The sequence below is a fragment of the Podarcis melisellensis genome (genome assembly GCF_964234715.1).
Source record: "Podarcis melisellensis genome assembly, chromosome: 6".
Classification (NCBI taxonomy): Eukaryota; Metazoa; Chordata; class Lepidosauria; order Squamata; family Lacertidae; genus Podarcis; species Podarcis melisellensis.
Genome location: NC_138538.1, coordinates 19,816,796 through 19,826,138, shown reverse-complemented (window position 1 = coordinate 19,826,138; position 9,343 = coordinate 19,816,796). Strand labels below are relative to the sequence as shown.

General features: G+C 44.6%; 1 long non-coding RNA gene across 1 annotated transcript; it reads left to right on the top strand.

The window, feature by feature from the left end:
* The first annotated feature begins 809 nt into the window (after positions 1-809).
* LOC309373280 lies at positions 810-5,840 on the top strand. The gene is made up of 3 exons (XR_014169936.1): positions 810-962; positions 2,680-2,779; positions 5,295-5,840. It is a non-coding gene; the product is annotated as an uncharacterized lncRNA (long non-coding RNA).
* Positions 5,841-9,343: the final 3,503 nt, after the last annotated feature.

Sequence of the window (9,343 nt, the reverse complement as noted above, 5' to 3'; positions counted from 1 at the left end):
TGCTGTGTCGTCTGATATGTTCACCCACAACTTAACACCTACCTAAGGACCCCTGAAACCTGAAGCCAACCTTGTCAAAGAGTAAAGTCGGTGCAAGTTGGCACAAGTGTGCTGCGCTGCCCAGAGTCCCTCCCACAGTCAAAATGGCTCCTTGCCTAGCAATCTTTGGTCTGGTCAGCTTAGTGCCAGGCTTTGAATCCCTATTACATTTCAAATGCACGACCTTACCAGCATTATTGCAAAGCAATGCATAACAAATTCAGTAATATCAGGCTAAGGCCAGTGCCAGAGGTACCATAACAAAAGTATGCTCCTATTAAATTGGCGCTTTCTCTACAGACATTGCCTGAAGCTGCCAAGACATGGTAGTTTTTTCATTACCATATGTGCTGATCTTTCTCTCTGCTCCTGTAATAACTCATGATTAGGAGGTGGCACAGAGCCACACGGACTTGGGGAGGCCTCATTCACTTCTGCACTGATTGTCAGGCTTGATGTTCCCCCGCTAAGCATTATAGCTTCCATTTCCAAGATCCTATTTAGTCACTGTTTGTATGCATTGGCATAATTATCTTACTGAAATGAGCGAGGAAGGAATGAAAGAAGGGGGTCATAGGCCTCTAGTCTCAGTTGTTTAAATGTGGAAAACAAGGCAATAGGAGTGAACTACAGTGCCCAAAAATCTTTGAGTGGGGAAATGAGCTTTGAATGTGCTTTAAAGGTATAGTGTATACACAGCCTTATACGTTAATGGCAGCTGACAAATTTTCACAGGCCTGTATCAATGACAAAACATTTAGCATGGAGCAATCTATGTTTAAAGAAGCAGCTTCTTCTGGAAACGAGAAACATCCAGCCAATAATTCTGCAGTTGAGAGATTTGTGGAGTCATAGGACTTTTACAGCTGCTGTCTCCTGACACAGTGTCCTCTGAGATAGAGCTTGTTATCTCTGACGTTAAGGTAAGGCATTACCTGGGAACTAAAAATATTTCTGTAAGTCTTCGGAAGAAGCAACAGGACTGGCTCGAGACACTTTGCTGCCTGAGGCGGAGCAGCAATAACACTTCCCCAAGCCAAGGTGCCTTTTACTATGACTCATTTACAGCCACAGAGTAAGAGAATAACAGACTGCATTTACATAGGCAGGGTTATTTTTTTAAAATCAAGAGTGGGGACCTCAGTCCTGTGGGCCAAATGTGTCTTTCTATCAGCCCCCAGGCCACACCCCTCACTGGTCCTGGTGTGCCTGGCTGGAATGTGTCCTTGAGAACAGAGCAAACCCCCGCCCAAGTTTTTGAGCTATTTTTTTTTAACAAAAATCTCCAAAAACTGACACTGCTGACATGGGTGTCCAGATTTCCACCCAGACACTGCTAGAGACAGCAGTATTCCAGATATGTCGAGGAAATTCCAGACGTATGGCAACCCTAGTTAAGGATACTGGGAATTACAGCTCTGTGAGGGGGTAAACTGCAGTTCCCAGGACTTGTTGGTGGAGCAATGTATGATGGGTAAGCAGCATCAGTCTGGTTGCTTTTGTTTGTAGAAGCAGGAAGGTTGTCACATTGTCCCGTGCCTCAGGCAGCGAAATGGGTTGAGCCAACCCTATGCACAAGAGTTTAACTACTGCCATTTTCCTGAGGGTGGCACTCATTTACAGCTCTGATAGAGGGAGCAAGAGAAAAACATGTAAGGCTGCGGTCCTGTACACACTTACCTGTGGGACTAAGTCTCATTGAACAAAGTGGGACCTACTTCTGCGTACACATGCACAGGATTGCACTGTAAATACGTTTGTATTTTACAAAGGGTTGAGGAGTTGCTGGTGTCTCTTTTTGCACATCTGTCTAATTCTGAATACAGTGGTACCTCACAACTAAACCAATCTGGAGGAGCGTTGTGTAAGGGCTCTTCTTCTTTGTTGTTGGCTGAAAGTGCAGAGCAGTTGAGAGAAGAACACTAGGGTGGAATCTACACACACATTAAAAAAAGCTGTGAAAATGCCTTTTAAAATGTTTTGAAAAATATGCGGTATTTCCCCATAGCTCACTGTCTAGTGTCACATTTGTATATTGTACTTTACAACACACTTAAAACGTTTTATTTGCAGCTGTATAGCTGAGTCCTAGGCTGAGAAGTGAATGACTTGGTGACAGCACCGGCCCACCCATGAGGCAGGGTGAGGCAGCTGCCTTGGGTGGCAGAAACCCAAAAGGCAGTTCCCCTGTGGTCACCCTGCTGCACTGGCAGGGGAGCAGTGGGATGGGGCAGCATGTTCCTGTTTTGCCTCAGGCAGCAAAACATGTTGAACTGCCTTCTTGGTGAGCTGGCAATCCATTTCTCAAGAGCCTGTGGCCAAACTGGAGCAGATCAGAGGCAGCTGGCCTGATGGAGCTGCCCCTCTTACCTTGATGGTGCAGGCAGAGAGGCAATGGCAAGGTCAGGACTGCACAGGCAGTCTGGCATAGCCAATCCAGGCCTCTCACTGGTGGTGTGTGCACACAGCCCCAAGTTGTCCACCATCTTGCCCTTTCCCTACCATCCAGGTAGGCAGCAATGAAGCTGCTGTCTGGAGACGGGATCTGCAACATTGCCCTCCAGGAAGCTAACTATCTGTAGAGAGAGAAGTCAACAGAGGGAGGAAAACTCAAGTTAAACTCTTTTTGTGTGCCTGCAGGACACTGAGCTGCAACCCGGACCCAACAGCAGTTTTAAATATTCAGACTGAAGCCCCAGGCCACACTCTCAGCCAGTTTCCAGACTGCAGATCAATCTAGGTAAGAGCACAGAGGCTGCTTAGTTATCACTTTGATGACTGCAGTTCTACCTTAGCAGAGGCTTCAGTTTGGTCCACGAGGCTATCCTTGCATCTTAAAATAATGGTGGCATGCCAGTTGATTGGGTAAAGTTAGTATTTCTTTGGTAACCACGTCACATTCTGAAATGATTTCTTTGAAAGCTCCAGAGCATTAGAATAATTCCGGCTAGAAATAATAAAAAAGTGAGCAAAGGAGTCCTGATTCATTTAAAAATCGAGCTGGAGCAAATCATGAAAGCTATAGAAGCATGCAATTTCAATCGGATGCTTTAATGTCTGCCTAGTGAGGTCTATAATGATCCCCCGCCCCTTGTTGAGATGTTCCTACAGCCTGCAGGAAAAACCGAATGAGATATTCAGCAAGGAGGCCTGAAGATCCAGTGAGGAAGGATTTTAATAATACACTCAGTGCTTAATGGTGACTTCACATTCAGCTCACCTGCTGGGGACTTGGGCTGGCTCTAGGGATTGGGCGAATCTGAATTTTTGCTTTCTCAAATTTTGTGTGTGTGTGTGTGATTAAATAGTCCTCCTGAAAAACTCACAATCATTTTAGTGCATTTCCCCCCATATATGCCCCTTTTTGTATATAACTTTTTCTAATTGGGAAACCCAGCCAGGTGGGCGGGGTATAAATAATATAATTATTATTAACATTATTAATACTCAGTTTTTTCAAATGAAATTTCCTTATATACAATGCAGTTTTGTATGCTATTTCCATGATGATTATATGCATCTTTATAGACCTGGCTCAGTCCACCCATGAGGTAGTTGGAAGCAGCTGCCTCAGGCAGCAGAAAGCCCTGAGCCGGTGCCATCGTGGATGCCCCATACTGCTGGTGGCAGAGAAGTAGTAGAGCATCAGTGCCTATATCTTGCCAAAACCTTGTGAGATCTCACAGAGCACAAGAGAAATCTCATGAGATCTTGCCAGAAATGGGTACCAATGGTGGTATTGCTTCTCCACGACTGGTGGAGGTGGCATTTCTTGTGTTGCCTCAAGCGGCGAAACTGGGTGCGCCGGCTCTGCTTTAGACTCACTTTACTATATTTGTGCAGATTACTTGGCTGGGGAACTACACTGCCAAATTCGGAGATGTTTGTATTTTGAAGGGTGGTCGAGTTCAGTTTGTGTATAATTTTGGAAAGTATGAATTAGGTAAGGGACGCGGGTGGCACTGTGGTCTAAACTACTGAGCCTAGGGCTTGCTGATTAGAAGGTCGGTGGTTTGAATCCCTGCGACATGGGTGAGCTCCCATTGCTCGGTCTCTGCTCCTGCCAACCTAGCAGTTTGAAAGCACGTCAAGTTCAAGTAGATAAATAGGTACTGCTCCGGCGGGAAGGTAAACAGTGTTTCTGTGCGCTGCTCTGGTTCCCCAGAAGTGGCTTAGTCATGCTGGCCACATGGCCCGGAAGCTGTATGCTGGCTCCCTCGGCCAATAAAGCAAGATGAGCGCCACAACCCCAGAGTCGGCCACGACTGGACTTAATTGTCAGGGGTACCTTTACCTTTAGCTTTATGAACTAGGTAGGCTTTTTGTCACTCCATCTTGCCTCTGCCTCCTGCATATTTTGTAATATGTAGTTTAAAAAGTTTGATTAACATAATCAGTTTTATTTCAAAGAAAAAGGAGTGTTTTGCCATGGTGGGCAAAATGATCCCTTCACTGCAGGGAGTTGGATTTGATGACTCTCATGTTCCCCTTCCAGTTCTACAGTTCTGTTGTCCTATTATGTATGGACTGGGGCGTTAATCGGCTTCTTGCTGAAAATTCCTCCGTGTGGCTGTAATTTGCTCACATCTTTGTGGACAAATAAGAACTAGGGAGAGTTTTGGAAGAAAACTGCCAAACACTCATAGTCCATTCTTGGCCCCGTGGCTCCTTTTTATGAAAATAAAAGTGTTAAGCTTAAACACCTTTTTATTTTTTATTTACAAAACCCTATTTATCATAACATGTAGTTTGGCTCTAAAGCATTTATTTCCCCTGCATTGTTCGTCATGCACAAAATCACATCTTGCATTGTAGGAAATGGCTGAGCCCACTTGAATGCTCACGAATTTCAACTGACAATCACTCACATGAATTAAAGTACCCCCCTCTCATAAGCAGGTGCTATTTGCCTGTTCTTTTAGTCTCATTTTATACACTTCAAGCATTGGGTACAAAAAGCCATTTTCGATGACTCTTATTACCAGCTCTGAGCCATCACGGCAAGTTACTATAGAAATAGTTAAATCTAAATGGAAATAAGTGCACATACTAAACATTCACTGCTCAGTTTTAACAATACCTTTTTATTTATTTCTACAATCTGGAGGAAGGGTCCATTGCTTTTAAAATCTGTAGACATTTGGACGTATTTTTACAAGACAGTACAGTTTTTGAATGTCACACAATGATCACAGTTTCATACCACCACATGCATATAAAGACACGTTTAAAAGTCTTTTTCTTTTCTTTTACAGAAACAATTGGAGAGGTCAATAAACTTCAACAAGTAAGGATTAAATTAAAGTTACCAAAAATAAATATTTAAAAAAGTAAGACTCTCAAGTGCACTAGTTTATGGCTAATGGAACCCTTGTTCCTCCCAAACATATGGGAATTGTTAATGCTCAAATGGTGAAATGTCTTGATGCATTGAGTCTTGAGAGCATGGGCCATGAATGCAAAGAATCCATATACAATTTAGCAGGCCAGTTGCTGTTGTATATCAGCTGATGCACAAATCCAGCTCCTGGGTTTGATTTGTTGCTTTCTGCAATGAGCTAGAGTGTACATTCTACAAGGTAAAGATCCAAAACTGCATTTCTTTTCTCTTTTTAAATCCCCCCTTTTAATCCCCTTAAAATCTATAATCTCATGATGCAGTTTCCCATTATAATTCTGTTCTGAAGGCTGCTTTTTAAAACCCCTGTCCCTTTAAAGAAACCATCCGCTCAGCTACGCTTGTCACAACCACACCTGCAGTCTCTAAAAGAGTGTGAAAATTGCACAACGATGCCAGCCATTTGGCTCAGTGGCGTAGCGTGGGTTATCAGCACCCGGGGCAAGGCAAGTAATTTGCACCCCCTAGCCCATGGATTTGCGCCCCCTAACCCGTGGATTTCCCTAACCCCCAGATGTTGCGCCAGGTGCGGCCGGCCCCCCCTGCACCCCCACGCTACGCCACTGATTTGGCTGCTTCTAGTGATGCCATTTGGGGCCTGTTGACTCTGCCCTAAATGGCAAGCAGGGGGGAGAGACCTAATGAAACACACCACTGAAAGCAAGAATGGGGTGGAGGGGTGAGTGAGGACCTTAACAGCAACAAGGCCATTCTGGACCCGCTGTGCAAGCGATTCCAACATTTCTGCCTTTGAGATCCCTTGATGCCTCAGAAGTAGCCGGTGCTCAAGTAAGACTGCACTACATGGGTGGATATTGCAAGTGAGATGAGCAGAAACACCCTGCTAGCCAGGTTCACCAAAAAGTCTTGCTATTCTATGGCTTTTCTAGGCTCATGTCGCCTTGCCAGTCGTTCTCTTCGTGGAGCACTGCTTACATGGGACTCAGCTATACAGCTGCAAATAAATCATTTTAAGTGCAATATACAATGTGACTCTAGATGGCGATGGTGAGCCTTATGGAAAATTCAATGGATTTTTGAAAAAAGGTTTTAATAAAAAGCATTTTAGACCTTTTTTTATATGTGTGTAGATTCCACCATGGTCTGTGGCTAGTACTCCCATCCTAATAAAAGCTGCTTCAGGTACCTGAAAGAGCAGAGGCCTGTGATTTCCAAGCAAGCTATGTTGAATTATTTTCCTTCTGCTGTACCGAATGCACTCACTGCAGTATGCCTGTGCAACCCTAGGAGCAAAGGAGCCTGCCTTTTACTGAATCCAGCAGTGGTCTATCTTGTTCTGTGTTGTTTATGTGAACTGACAGCAGCTCTCTGGGGTCTTTCCTGGCCCTCCCTGAAATGCCAAGAGCCGTGGCTCTTCTGCATACAATGCATGTCGTGCTGTTGCCTGTACCCTTCCCCTATGCAGAGACGTACCAGAATCATAAAATTGTAGCACTGAAAGGTACCCCAAGGGACATCTAGTCCAACCCCTGCAATGCAGGAATCCTACCCAAAGCCATCCCTGGGTGGGCTTGAACCACCAACCTTCTGGTTAACAGCCAGACACAATGAGCCATTAAGCCACAGAGGGAAATACTAGTAGTGCGTCACTTTGAAGGATGTATTTACAGGATTAACTATCAAGCAGGACTTTTGTTGTAGTAATTATTTAATCTGGGGAAAAGTTAGTTGCTCATTTTTTGGGTGTGTGTGTGGAATAGTTCTTTTGATGTTGCGGCTGTGTATCCATAGCTGAAAAGTTCACAGAAGACAGAGCAAAGAGAAGGTGAGAAGCAATTCTGTAGATACACAAAAATAAACAGGCAAAGACTCCTAACAAGTTTCCTGGTGTAAGAGAAATATATTTTCTTTTAAAAAATGCAGCTCTCTGTGGCCAAAAACACTGGCCTCAGTGGCCAAGAATGTCACATTAAGACAAGTATTTCTGAAGCAAAGGAGGTGGGGACAAGAAATGAGGGGAAGAAGGGGAAGCATGCAGGGAAAATAACCAGAGCTAAAATACTGTTCAATGATTCAGGACCACAAGGCAGAAACTTAATTCCCAGTTGGGAAGGACTTCCTGAAGGCCTGTTCACAGATGTGTGCGTATTGTGCATGAACATTCAGCGGTTGACTCACAGACTCCTGTTTGTGTCGACTGAGCTTTAAAGAGCGGGTTTTCATGGGGAAAGCTCTGGAGGAAAAAACAACAACTGTGCTCAGACATGGAGTTTTAAAGCACAGATCTCTGCCCAAAAAGCACAGGAAAAAATAATAATTGTAGGTGAGCCCTGAGTTCCACCTTGGGAACTGTGGCTGAGAGGAGGCCTAGAAATATAGTAAAGAAAATAAAATAAGGGGTGATGTGGAAGTTTGATCAGGAGCATTTGACTCACCAGTGAACATCAGGTCAGAAAGCAGTAGCTTAGATTCTTGCCTCTGGAAGCCCCGTTTCGGGGATTTCCTGCTTAATGCTGAGAAGAACATGCACCTTTTAATTAGAGAAAGTCCCTGACTCGGCAGGAATGGCAGGGGAATCCTTCAGATGTTACCGAACTACAACACCCATCATTGCTGCTATTGGCCATGCTGGCTGGTGCTGAGGGGAGATGGAGTCCAACGTCACCTGGAAGGTCAAAGGTTCCCAACGCCTGCTCTAACCAAACAGACTATTCACTTTATAACTTATTTATTTATAGCCCCCCTCCATTTTGTTAATATACACTGGTATCCAAGAAATAGAATGAGATGAGAGTGTCAATTGATCAATCAATATTTGAATACATTTCCCCCCCCTCAACAGCTGATTCAAGAAAAGCTGTTTTTCACTTGATCTAAATTTCCTCTCTTGTTGGACAAAGGCAGGTCTGTTTCAAAACTGGATGCCGATGAAATGGAAATAGGCCTTTATTGTGTACTTATTGCCTTTGTAGCCTATTGTTTCTCCAGGGAGCTTAGGGCAGAGTATATGGGATCATAGCTAGACTCCCATATCACGTTACTAAGTGTAATCCCCATTGAACTCGAAAGAGAGATACCTCGGAGTAGGCAGGTGTAAGATTGTGCTGTACCAGACTGGACTTTTGGCTTACTGTGGAGATCTGGCTTCTTTTCTGTACAATTTGGGGAAGGCTACTGTGTTCTGGAATAAGGAATGCCCTCTATTAGCTGTGGAGTACTGGATTGAGTGGTGAAGCAGAGGCGCATAAATGACCTTCAGCAGCCAAGTCACTGCTGCTTGCTGGGGAGCAGAAAAGGTGATGCAGTGGCAAGGTTGTTGCAGTGCAAACGTATCAACAGAACCAATTTGATCTTCCTGCCAGTGCATTAGCACTGCACCACCCTCCCCACTGCTTTACCCTTCACTCTTCTGGTAAGCAGCAGGGAGGTCACTCCACTCCACCATGTTGCCTGCTCCTGGAGCTGTTGTGGACTAGAATGAAGACAACACATGTTCTTAACATCCCTTGTTTGTAGTAAATGAGCACTTTTTAAAACGCAGGTTCATCCCTAGTATAATCTCTTTTCTTCATACCAAAGGTGTAGCTTTCCATTGGCTGTAGTGCTATGTGGCACAAGCATTTTAGGCTAAGGTAAAACAGCGCTCTTGTATTAAGTTATTTGCCTTAGAAAAGGGCTGGCCAACAACTCTTGCACTATTTTATCTTGGTTTCAGCATGGGGATGTTTGTAGCAGATCCTTAAACTCGCCAGTTGCAGCTTTGCAATTTCTGCAGAGAACCTGTGTGAGTGAGCAGTGCCTCTTCAGAGGAGCACAGGAAGGTGCCTTAGACCCAGTAGCAGCCAGCATGGTGGGGCAGAGGCACTTGCCTGACCTCCTGATAGGTGAATCACTGCTGCTTACTGGGAGGGAGAGGGGCAAAGTGGTGGTGTAGTGCAAACACAT